The following is a 10,526-nucleotide window of genomic DNA, read 5'->3' on the forward strand; positions in this document are numbered from 1 at the left end:
AATAACTTTCCATGGGAGTAATTAAGATATATGCCCTTGCGTAATTTGATTTCTGAGCTATAACTGGATGATTTATTGATATGGGTTGACAGAATTAGTATAGATATGGTATAATTACAATGAACATATACATACCATCTTTGGTAGACGCATATTACATGCTATGTGTATACCCCCATTTGATTTTGTGTAGCTGCATTATGGGAAAGTTGCCCTTAACTTGAAAATATCAGCAGGAATGCCATAAAGTTATGATGGTTCAGGGTGGGATGGAAATGCTAACCCCAGCAGTTTAGAATTGCGGTTCTTTCCTTTGGAAGGTTTGTTTTTTAACTTTGTCAGCTGAAGGGCTTGCATTATTCTCAAGCCCCATGAAAACTTTTCATGACTTGATCAGCGTATAATTGAATTTTCTCAGCCCTTTGCTGCACATTGGCAGCTTTTCTAGCTGAAGAGATCACATTATTGCTTGAGGGCACAATCAGGCACCCTTTTCTATTTGTTTCCTTGTTTTCTCTTCTCGCATCCATTCCTACTTTTCCAACTATGGTTGTAGCTTAGCAAGTAATAGTAATAATGATAATGATAATGATAATAATAATGATAATAATAATAGTAATAATAATAATAATAATAATAATAATAACACATAGAGGAGACGGGATACAAATACCTGGGAATAATGAAAGGAGAGGATATAAAACACAGAAAGATGAAGGACACGATCAGGAAAGAATATATGCAGAGACTCAACGTGATACTCAAATCCAAACTCAACGCCGGAAATATGATAAAAGCCATAAACACATGGGCAGTACCAATAATTAGATACAGCGCAGGAAAAGTCGAATGGACGAAGGCAGAACTCTACGGCATAGATCAGAAAACTAGGAAACATATGACAATACACAAAGCACTACACCCAAGAGCAAATACGGTCAGACTATACATACCATGTAAGGAAGGAGGGAGGGGACTATTAAGTATAGAGGACTGCGTTAACATCGAGAATAGAGCACTGAGGTAATATCTGAGAAGCAGTGAAGACGAGTGGCTCAAAAGTGCAATGGAAGAAGGACTGATAAAAGTAGACGAAGACCCAGAAATATACAGAGACAGGAGAATGACAAACAGAACAGTAGATTGGCACACCAAACCATGCACGGACAATACATGAGACAGACTAAAGAACTAGCCAGCGATGAAACGTGGCAATGGCAACTGAGGGGAGAGCTCAAGAGGGAAACTGAAGGAATGATAACGACGACACAAGATCAGGGCCTAAGAACCAGATATGTTCAAAGAACAATAGATGGAAATAACATCTCTCACACATCTAGGAAGTGCAACACGAAAAATTAAACCATAAACCACACAGCAAGCGAATGTTTGGCACATGAACAGAACCAGTACAAAAAGAGGCATGATTCAGTGGCAAAAGCCCTCCAATGGAGCCTGTGCAAGAAACACCAGCTAACATGCAGTAATAAGTGGTACGAGTACCAACCTGAGGGAGTGATAGAAAACGATCAGATAAAGCTCCTCTGGGACTATGGTATCAGCATAGATAGGGTGATACGCGCAAAGAGACCCGATGTAACGTTGATTGACTAAATCAAGAAAGTATCACTTATAGATATCGCAGTACCATGGGACTTCAGAGTTGAATAGAAAGAGGAGGTAAAATGGATAAGTATCAAGACCTGAAAATAGAAATAAGAAGGATTTAGGATATGCCAGTGGAAATTGTACCCATAATCATAGGAGCACTAGGCATGATCCCAAGATCCCTGAAAAGGAATATAGAAAAACTAGAGCCTGAAGTAACTCCAGGACTTATACAGAGGAGTGTGATCCTAGAAACGGCGCACATAATAAGAAAAGTGATGGACTCCTTAAGGCGCAGGATGCAACCCGGAACCCTACACTTTAAATACCACATGGGTTGAAAAGACTGTGATAAAGGAAAAAATAATAATAATAAAAATGATAATAACAATAATAATAATAACAATAACAACAATGATAATAATAATAATGATAATAATAATAATAACAATAATAATAATAATAATAATAATTATAATAATAGTAATAGTAAGAATAATAATAATAATAATGATGATGATGATGATAATGTTGATGATGATAATAATAATAATAACTATAGGAGCGCAGACTTTCGACACGGCAGCTTATTTCTTGACCTTGCTCTCAGTATTGAATCTCCAGCATCTCATATCAGTTTAACCCCGTATTTTATTAATGACATTTCATTTTCTTTCGAAAAGTAGAGCGAACATTCCTCTAAATTTGTACTTGTACTTTTGATTATTTACCATTTATTGTAAACCATCGGAAGCATTTTTCAACAATTCTTTAATATTTCATTACTCTCGAGAATTGTTTGTTTGTTTTAAAGTATTTTTTTGTATTATAACATTATTTCCTCATCAGTTTTGTATAATTCTAAAACTAATCTAAGAAAACTATTTTTTTGAATAATTTTCCTCAAATAACATCTGGTTATTTCTATTATTGTTTCTCCTCAGTAACCAGATGCGAAAACTATAATAATTAAAGCGATAAAACGGATTTTGAGCGAAGCAAAAAATCTATTTTTGGGTGAGATAGCCATGTCGTCCTGATGGAAGGTTCCTTCAGTAGCTTCCTAGGGTATATTTTACTACAGTGGATATTCCCAGAGAATTAAACTAAAGGTCTCCAGAATTCTAACTTCTGGCGCAAATATCCTTAAAGTTGCCTTTTAGGATATCACATAATAACAGGGGACGTATTCTTGACACACCACATAGCTATCTGTACCCCACATAGCGTTTATGCTTCGAGGGGGAAGAAGTGGTAAGATAAGGGAGGAGCCGTTAGAAAGTTCTCCTCCTCCGTTACTGTTATGGGCACTCGGATGGCGTCATACCCGTCGCCATCTTGGATGACGTAGTATCCGCCTGACATCTTCATTCCTTTTAGTGTTTGGCCAATACCTCCTGACACAGTAAGATTGGGAGGGAGCCTGCTAAGGCCTTTCATGGAAAGGAGGGCGGGTCCATCAGGATGACATGGCTATCTCACGGACAAATAGAGTTTTCTCTTCGCTCAAAATCCGTTTTTTGGGCTCAGGCCATGTCCTGATGGAAGTTTACCAGAGCATTAACGTATCGTGGATTTCCCAGTTGTGCCTTTGACTCCCAGACAATATTTCCTAGGTCTTTAGGACCTAAGAGACCTATGACAACACCGTTATAGTCAAATCCGCTTAACATACAGTATGTTAGTGCTTCCTGCCCCCTACAAGGAAGAGTCAAACAAGACTCGGGAAAAGTCTCGAAGTTGCATGTTATACTGAACCAACCCGGCAGTCAAAGGGGACATGCAGGTCTCAGTGCATATCGGTAGCCCGAGTTTGTAGCAAGTGTCAGAACAAGTTGCATTTCGCTGGAAAGGTTTGCGTAAGCGTAAGAACAAAGGTAGCATTATTGTTCAGCACATCATGCAGAAGAAGGGTAGAAAATACTCTCACATAGGCTTTATTATAATGTTGTAGGGCGAAATAAGACGCACAAAACCATTAGACATTTATTTAAGATCAATAAATGAGGGTGAGCATACATGTAAATAATGTAAAATTTGAGCATACATATAAATAATGTAAAATTGCAATTGAGAATCAATTAAATAACATAGGCACATCAACATAAACAGAAATATTTGTAATACCTGAAAAGGAAAACTTACCACACACTTCAATTTCCGTATGGAATTGTAAGGTCTTTCTGAGAATGTCTCAATATACACTCGTGTAATAAACACGCGGCACTAGTGTTCAGTTTCTGTTATATCACCTTAGTATATTAGAACAGTCCGTATCGTCATTACGATGACAATCACTACTATGTTGTGCACTAGGGCCAATATATAGATCCTTAGAATTTTAATTAAGTCCCATAAAATTCACTGTTCCTCACAGCACTAAGCGGCAGGTTTTAGAACACTACCTGCTGCCATCACGTATCGTTTGACTTCTTGTACTTGCTTCACGTAGTGCTTAAAGAACACCCTGGATGACTTCCATCCAGTAAACGAGCGAAGACTCTCAAAGTCCATTAGTTGGAAAAAGTTCAGGGAAGAGGCGACCTTCCTAGGATCATAACCTGCGGGTGTACTGTCAGGATCAGCTCTGCGAATGAAGTAGGTGATCTTCACCCGTAGTTGTTTAAGTGACAGGTTTGACCCCGATGTTTCTCCTTTAAAGAGTTGTCCTCCCCCAAAGTCTGAAGTTCAGCAAAGATAGACCTTCAGACTCTCTTTAGAGGGCAGATTCTCCAGGGACCCCATCTTTTAGTGGGTAACTCATTCTTGGCGAGAAACGTTGGGTCAGGAAAGAGGGTGAGCTCGCCCGTGTCAGTGAATCGGATGTGGCCCTCTTCCCTAGATAATGCCACAATTTCACTAACTCTAGACCCCCAGGCTGAAGCAAACAAGAAAATAACTTTATGGGTCAAATCTTTCAGAGGGCAAGTCTCATTGTCCAAGCCTGAGGCAAAATGTAGCACGTTATCAAGAGACCATGAAATGGGTCTCGGAGGGGCCGCTGGTCTAAGTCTAGTACAGGCCTTCGGCACCTAATTAAAGATTTCGTTAGACAAGTCTATTTGGAAGGCATACAGCAAGGGTCTTGTCAGGGCAGATTTACATGTAGAGATCGTGTTGGCTGCTAAACCTTGTTCATGAAGGTGAATAAAGAAAGACAGGCAGAAATCCATCGAAATTTCCTTCGGATTCTTTGCCTTGACAAAGGTTACCCATTTCTTCCAAGATGACTCGTATTACCTTCTGGTAGATTTTGACTTATATTCCTCCAAGAAGTCTAGGCTTTTCTTCGAGATTCCAAACCTTTTCTTTACGGCAAGGTAGAGAAAATCATGAGATGAAAGGCTCTGGTTTTCTGTGATGAAGCGAAGACACTCGACTTCTGAACTTGTTGAGACAGAACTGGGTCCAGCAGTGGAATAAGCTTCGGTTGTAATTCCAGAATCAGGGGGAACCAGTTGCTCCGTGGCCACTTGGGAGCCACTAGGGCTGCCGTTCCTTGAAAGGATCTGATCGTGGTGAGGACCTTTAGCAGAAGGTTGGGCGGAGGGAACAGGTAAATCCTGGTCCACCTGTTCCAGTCCAAGGACATGGCGTCCACTGCTTCCACACGAGGGTCCTCGTACGGGGCCACATATCGAGGAAGTTTCTTGTTGTCGCTCGTTGCGAAGAGGTCGATCTGCAGTTCTGGGACTTTTCGTAAGATGAAGGAGAATGATTCTGCATCTGGGGATCCATTCTGACTCTATAGGAGCTATCCTGGATAGAGCGTCCGCTGTGACATTGCGGAACCCTTTAAGGTGAACTACTGATAGGTACCATCTCTTCTTCTCCGCTAGACGGAGGAAGGCTAATATCCCTTGGTTGAGTTGATGCGATCGTGAGCCTTGACGATTCAGACATCTGACCCCCACATCGCTGTCCAAAGTCAGTCGCATGTCGGCTGAGGAACAAGGAGACAATTTCTTCAGTGTGAGGAAGACTGCCATGGCCTCAAAGATGTTGATGTGAAATGTCATGAACAGTGAGGACCAAGTTCCATGAGTCTTGCGCTGATGGGAGTGACCCCCCCCCCATCCTTCCAGCGATGCGTTCGTGTGGATGGTAACTGAGGGTGGAGGCAGTTGTAGAGGCATTGACCTCTTGAACTTGCTGATCTCCGACCATGGCTTGAGAAGTGATCGAAGCCGAGACGGGAGTGGTCTTCTGAGATCTCTTCAAGCGTTTGATGAGTATCTTCTCCAGACTCCTGATGCATCTTTTAGCTGTGCTTTCAGCACTGGGTCTGTCACCGAAGCGAACTGGAGGGAGTCAAGCACACACTCCTGTTGACTTCTTGAAATTCATTTGGATTTGAGGAGTCTCTTTACAGACTTCGCTATTTCCCTCCTCTTCTTTAACGGAATGGAGAGACGATGTGACTGTAGGTCCCAATGTATGCCTAGCCATTGGAACTTCTGAGCCGGATATAGTCGAGACTTTTTGGTGTTGATCTTGAATCCTAGATGTTCCAGGAATTTGATCACTTTCTTGGATGCTTGCAGGCATTCCGTTTCTGATGCTGCCCACACCAGCCAATCGTCCAGGTTGGCCATTACCTGGACGTCCTGTAGGCGTAGTTGTTGAACGATAGTCTCTGCAAGCTTCATGAAGACCCTTGGGGCTATGTTGAGCCTGAATCCTAGGTAGGAGGAGATCTGGTAATTCATCGACATGTGCCAATAGGCGTCCGCCATGTCTATGGAGACTGTGTATGCCTTTCTGGGCAATAGGGCCCTTATGTGCTGAAGGGTTAGCATCTTGAACTTGTTGTTCTCGATGAACCTGTTGCGAGGGGACAAGTCCAGGATGACTCTGAGTTCGTCGGAGTCTTTTTTGGGAACACAAAACAGCCTTCCCTGAAATTTGATGGACTTTGCTCTCTTGATCACTCTTTTGTTCAAGAGTTCTCGGACGTATTCTTTAAGAACAGGGGTGGAGTGTTGGAAGAATTGTGGAAATGCTGGTGAGGATGTCTTCCAGCTCCAGCCTAGTCCATTCTTTACAATGCTGTGGGCCCAGGGATCGAAGGTCCAACGATCCCAGAAGAGACGGAGTCTTCCTCCAACCGGAAGCAACTCATTGCTTCTTGTTTCCAGAGGACTTGCCTCCTTGACCACTTGCCCCCTACCTCCTCTCCCTCTGGAGGGACGTCTAGAGGAGTCTCTCCCTGAGCCTCGGCCCCTGGCACGAAAGGTAGTAGACTGGCTCTCGTAAGTGGGAGTAAAGGCTGGAGACTTAGTCACCACTTGCTGGGGCACCAGTTGGAAGGTCGGTTGGGCCTGCGCCACTAGCTATGGCGTTGCGGTCACAGGAAGTTGGCGCTTTGCTGGGCGAGGTGGCAGCCTTGGTCTCTTGGATGTCTTCTTAGGTTGGGGACCCTCATCCGGAGAAGACTTCCTCATTGCTGACATACCCCACTTCTGGAGAAGTTTTCTATTCTCCGTGGCGGCCTTGTCGACAATCTCCTTTCCCCATATGTTGGAAGAAATCAACTTCCTAGGTTCGTGCTTGACTGTCGCAGACGCGAACACGAACTCCCTGCACGCCCGTCGTGCCCTGACAAAGCTGGAAAAGTCCTTTGTCAGAGTGGCCAAGTGAGTCTTGGCTAGGACCATGAACATGTCCGGGGTCTTCTGTTCCCCGGCCATTGTCTCCATGGACACCTTTAGGGAGAGAGAAGCAGCCAGTCTCTCCTTCTTATCTTGTTCTCTACGGAGTAGAAAATTGGATAGCTTGGGGAGGTTCTCGCTGAACTGGCATCCAGCGATATCAGCCTCCAACTTCCCAACTGAAAAAGTCAACTGGATGTCCTTCAAGTCTTTATCATCAGGTGGCAGAGCTAGGGAGAGGGGCCTACACTCCTCAAGGGTAAGGCAAGGCTAAGCCACTTCCTCTGCCTTCAGTAATGCCTTGAAGGATTTTTCCGCGAGGGGAAAAACCATGGCATTGGGAGCAAGAAAGGATGGGTGCTTCTTGCTTAGAGCTGGCACCTTGGAGTTGGTGTAGCCCCATTCCTTCAGGCAGCCGGCGAACAGCGCCTCAGCCTTGGAGTGGTAAAAAACAATGACCTCCTTAGGCTTCGTTTCGTCTTTGGAAGCAGGTTCCGTCTTGAGACGAAAAAAGCAGTCCGGGTAGGAATTGAAGTTAGGCCAGAATTCCACATCTTCGATGGGGATGGCGCCCAGCTTGTCTGAGATGACTATTTTGCCATTGGTGATAGGCAAGTACTTCCATGGGTTGATCTCTGAGCAAAAGGGAAGTTCTTTGATGTTGAGTCTCTTCTGAGACCCCCGTTGAAGCGACAGGCAGAGAAGCTCCTTTTTGAACTCCACATCCCTCTACTTGATCTTCTCGTTGAAGAAACCACGCACCCACTTGCGTAGTTTCTCACGAGTGGTATCCCTTGACTCTGCAGACTGGGAAGACTCAAATCCCTCACGTAACTGGTCCTTGCACGTAGTGAATGCCTGTGGGTCCCAATAGTTGAGAGACCCCTTCGTAATGGAGCAACGGGAGTGCGTTCGGCACCCCAGATGTCCATAAAAGTCCCTGCAGCATACGCTGCAGAACGCACTCTCACACTGGACGTACTCCTCCTGTAAAGAGAGGAAGAGAATATGAGAAAGAATATGAGTATATTGAAGTCTATCACAGTAGACTTAAAATCATATTGATTATTATAATATAAATCCTTTCTTAGTGTAAGCTTAGGATAGGTAAGCTGGAAATAAATTAGGAAAGACACTTACTTGTGAATCCTGCCCAGCTAATTGCTGTGACCTTTCCCATTAATAAGCCTAAGACGTCTTTGTAAGAGGTCCAATGGAAAATTTTAACCCGTAGGGGTAGAGTAGTGTAAATAACACACACTTCCATAGAGTTAATAATGAGAATTGGAGGGGGTGACAAACAATCAGCATAGAGAAAAGGGGGGAAGTCAGTCCCCCAATTCAGGTAGGTCTCAACAAGGGACAGCGCATGGACGCACAGAGTATGTTGGAAACATATCTATTGTATAAATATATACTATAGTTTTCGGTCTGTGGTAAATAGCAATACTACAGATGTACTGGCTATTGTATGTTCCCATACAATAGACATTACCGGCATGCCGCCGGCAAGGCTAGTACTCAGGATAGCTAGACTGACACAGTATTTCAGTATTTAAATGGTTAGCAGCCCGCCGGCATGTCGGCGGAAGAAGGCACGCCGCCCCAGCCATCATTCAATGTGGCTGGGTAGTGGAGAAACCTTCTGCATCGCCGGCGGTCTGCCGAATTGCCGGCGACCCTTCGAACTGCCGGCAGTACGCGGGCAGGCGGCGGGCTACCGGCTGAAGGTACACCAACCAAGCCATCATGCAATGTGGCTGAATAGTGGCCTAGACATACACTGCCAGCTGCCGCTGGCATAGTCAACGTTAACAGTAAGTTAATGGCTGACAGACCACCAACCCTACCTGCCTTCTGCCGGCAGGGTTAGTGGCCGGCAGTCAACGTAGTTGAGAGTACTAGCCCATAGAGAGAGATAAAGCAATGATTGAAGGGAGATGAAGGGGTGGCGGCAAGCCACCGCGACTCTGCCTTCCTCTGGAAGGAGGGTTCAAATGGAAGGGGAGAGCATGTCAGTGATCAGGCTTCCATCCATCCGCAGCCCTCCCGGTAACAGACGGACAGGGGCAGCGGATGGCAGTCCAAGGGAGGAACGAAGAACACTCTAAAGTAACAAGGGGGGGTCTGTGCTGGCAGTTAGGCCCGCTGAAACAGCTATCCCGTAGCGACATGTGCAAGAGGGAAGCTGAACGGTTAGACCAAACAGGCGAAAGACTGGGCTGGCCCTACAACCCGCCGGCACTCAGTGGGATTGTAGGACAGCGGACAGGGGTGTGATGGCTAGGCCATCACCAAAGGACGGAGAGGGGTAGGGGAAATGGTTCCTGTGAAGGGAATGTGAAAAGCCGGCGTGAGCCGTCCTCGTCACGACAACAAGGGAACTCTGTCTCAGTACCAACGCCATCCCAGGTGTAGGGAGAGTACATTCTCCAGCCTAGGGTGGGCTAGTGTAGTAAAGGGACTGGCATCATCAAGCCGTCCTAAACTATAAAGAAACAGAATCCCCATGCTTGCCTAACCTAGGCCAAAGGATATTCATATCCTTCAGCCCAAAATCCGCAAGCACAGGACTAGTTGCTAGATTACAGGGCGAAGGGGATCCCATGACCCCTTCAGATGCAGTCTAGGGGGCAAGGCCCCCTATGCCTACCAACCATGTCCAATAGGAGAGTACATTCACCTTATTGGGTAGCTGGAGGCACACGACAGGTACTCTGAGGTTCTGACCCAAACTCAAACTCATCACCCATGGTTTGGAAAGGGGCAGAAAAACCCTAGCCTAACTTTACCCGAATGACAATTCAAGGCAGGAACGGCTAGGATTGTAACCGTGGGTTACCCGCAGAAGGAGAAAGAGATTACCTCATACATAAAGGTAACCGGGGATATGTGTGAAAGTATACTAAAGCCATTAGGCTACTAGCCTAGTGGCGTAGACATCGACTACCTGATTCATCGAAACTCTTTGTATACGATCATGGAAGAGGAAATCATATGCAATCAAAATATCTTATACGTATAATTTGCCTAATATCTTCATTGGAGTTAAATAACACCAGGAACTCTTATTATATCATGCATGAAAGTAACCTAAGGCATCTAGCCTAGGGGGCTTAGGGACAACAAATTGGCTACACATACGCCGAAACTAAGGGATACTATCTGCATAATATAACTAGCACTGAACACTAAATAGCTAATGAGGTAGAAGCTATTAAACCGGGGAGGTCATTCTGGCTAACTAAATAAAGCATGCGTTATGAA

This window comes from Palaemon carinicauda, chromosome 9 (assembly GCF_036898095.1).
Source record: "Palaemon carinicauda isolate YSFRI2023 chromosome 9, ASM3689809v2, whole genome shotgun sequence".
In the NCBI taxonomy this organism is placed as follows: Eukaryota; Metazoa; Arthropoda; class Malacostraca; order Decapoda; family Palaemonidae; genus Palaemon; species Palaemon carinicauda.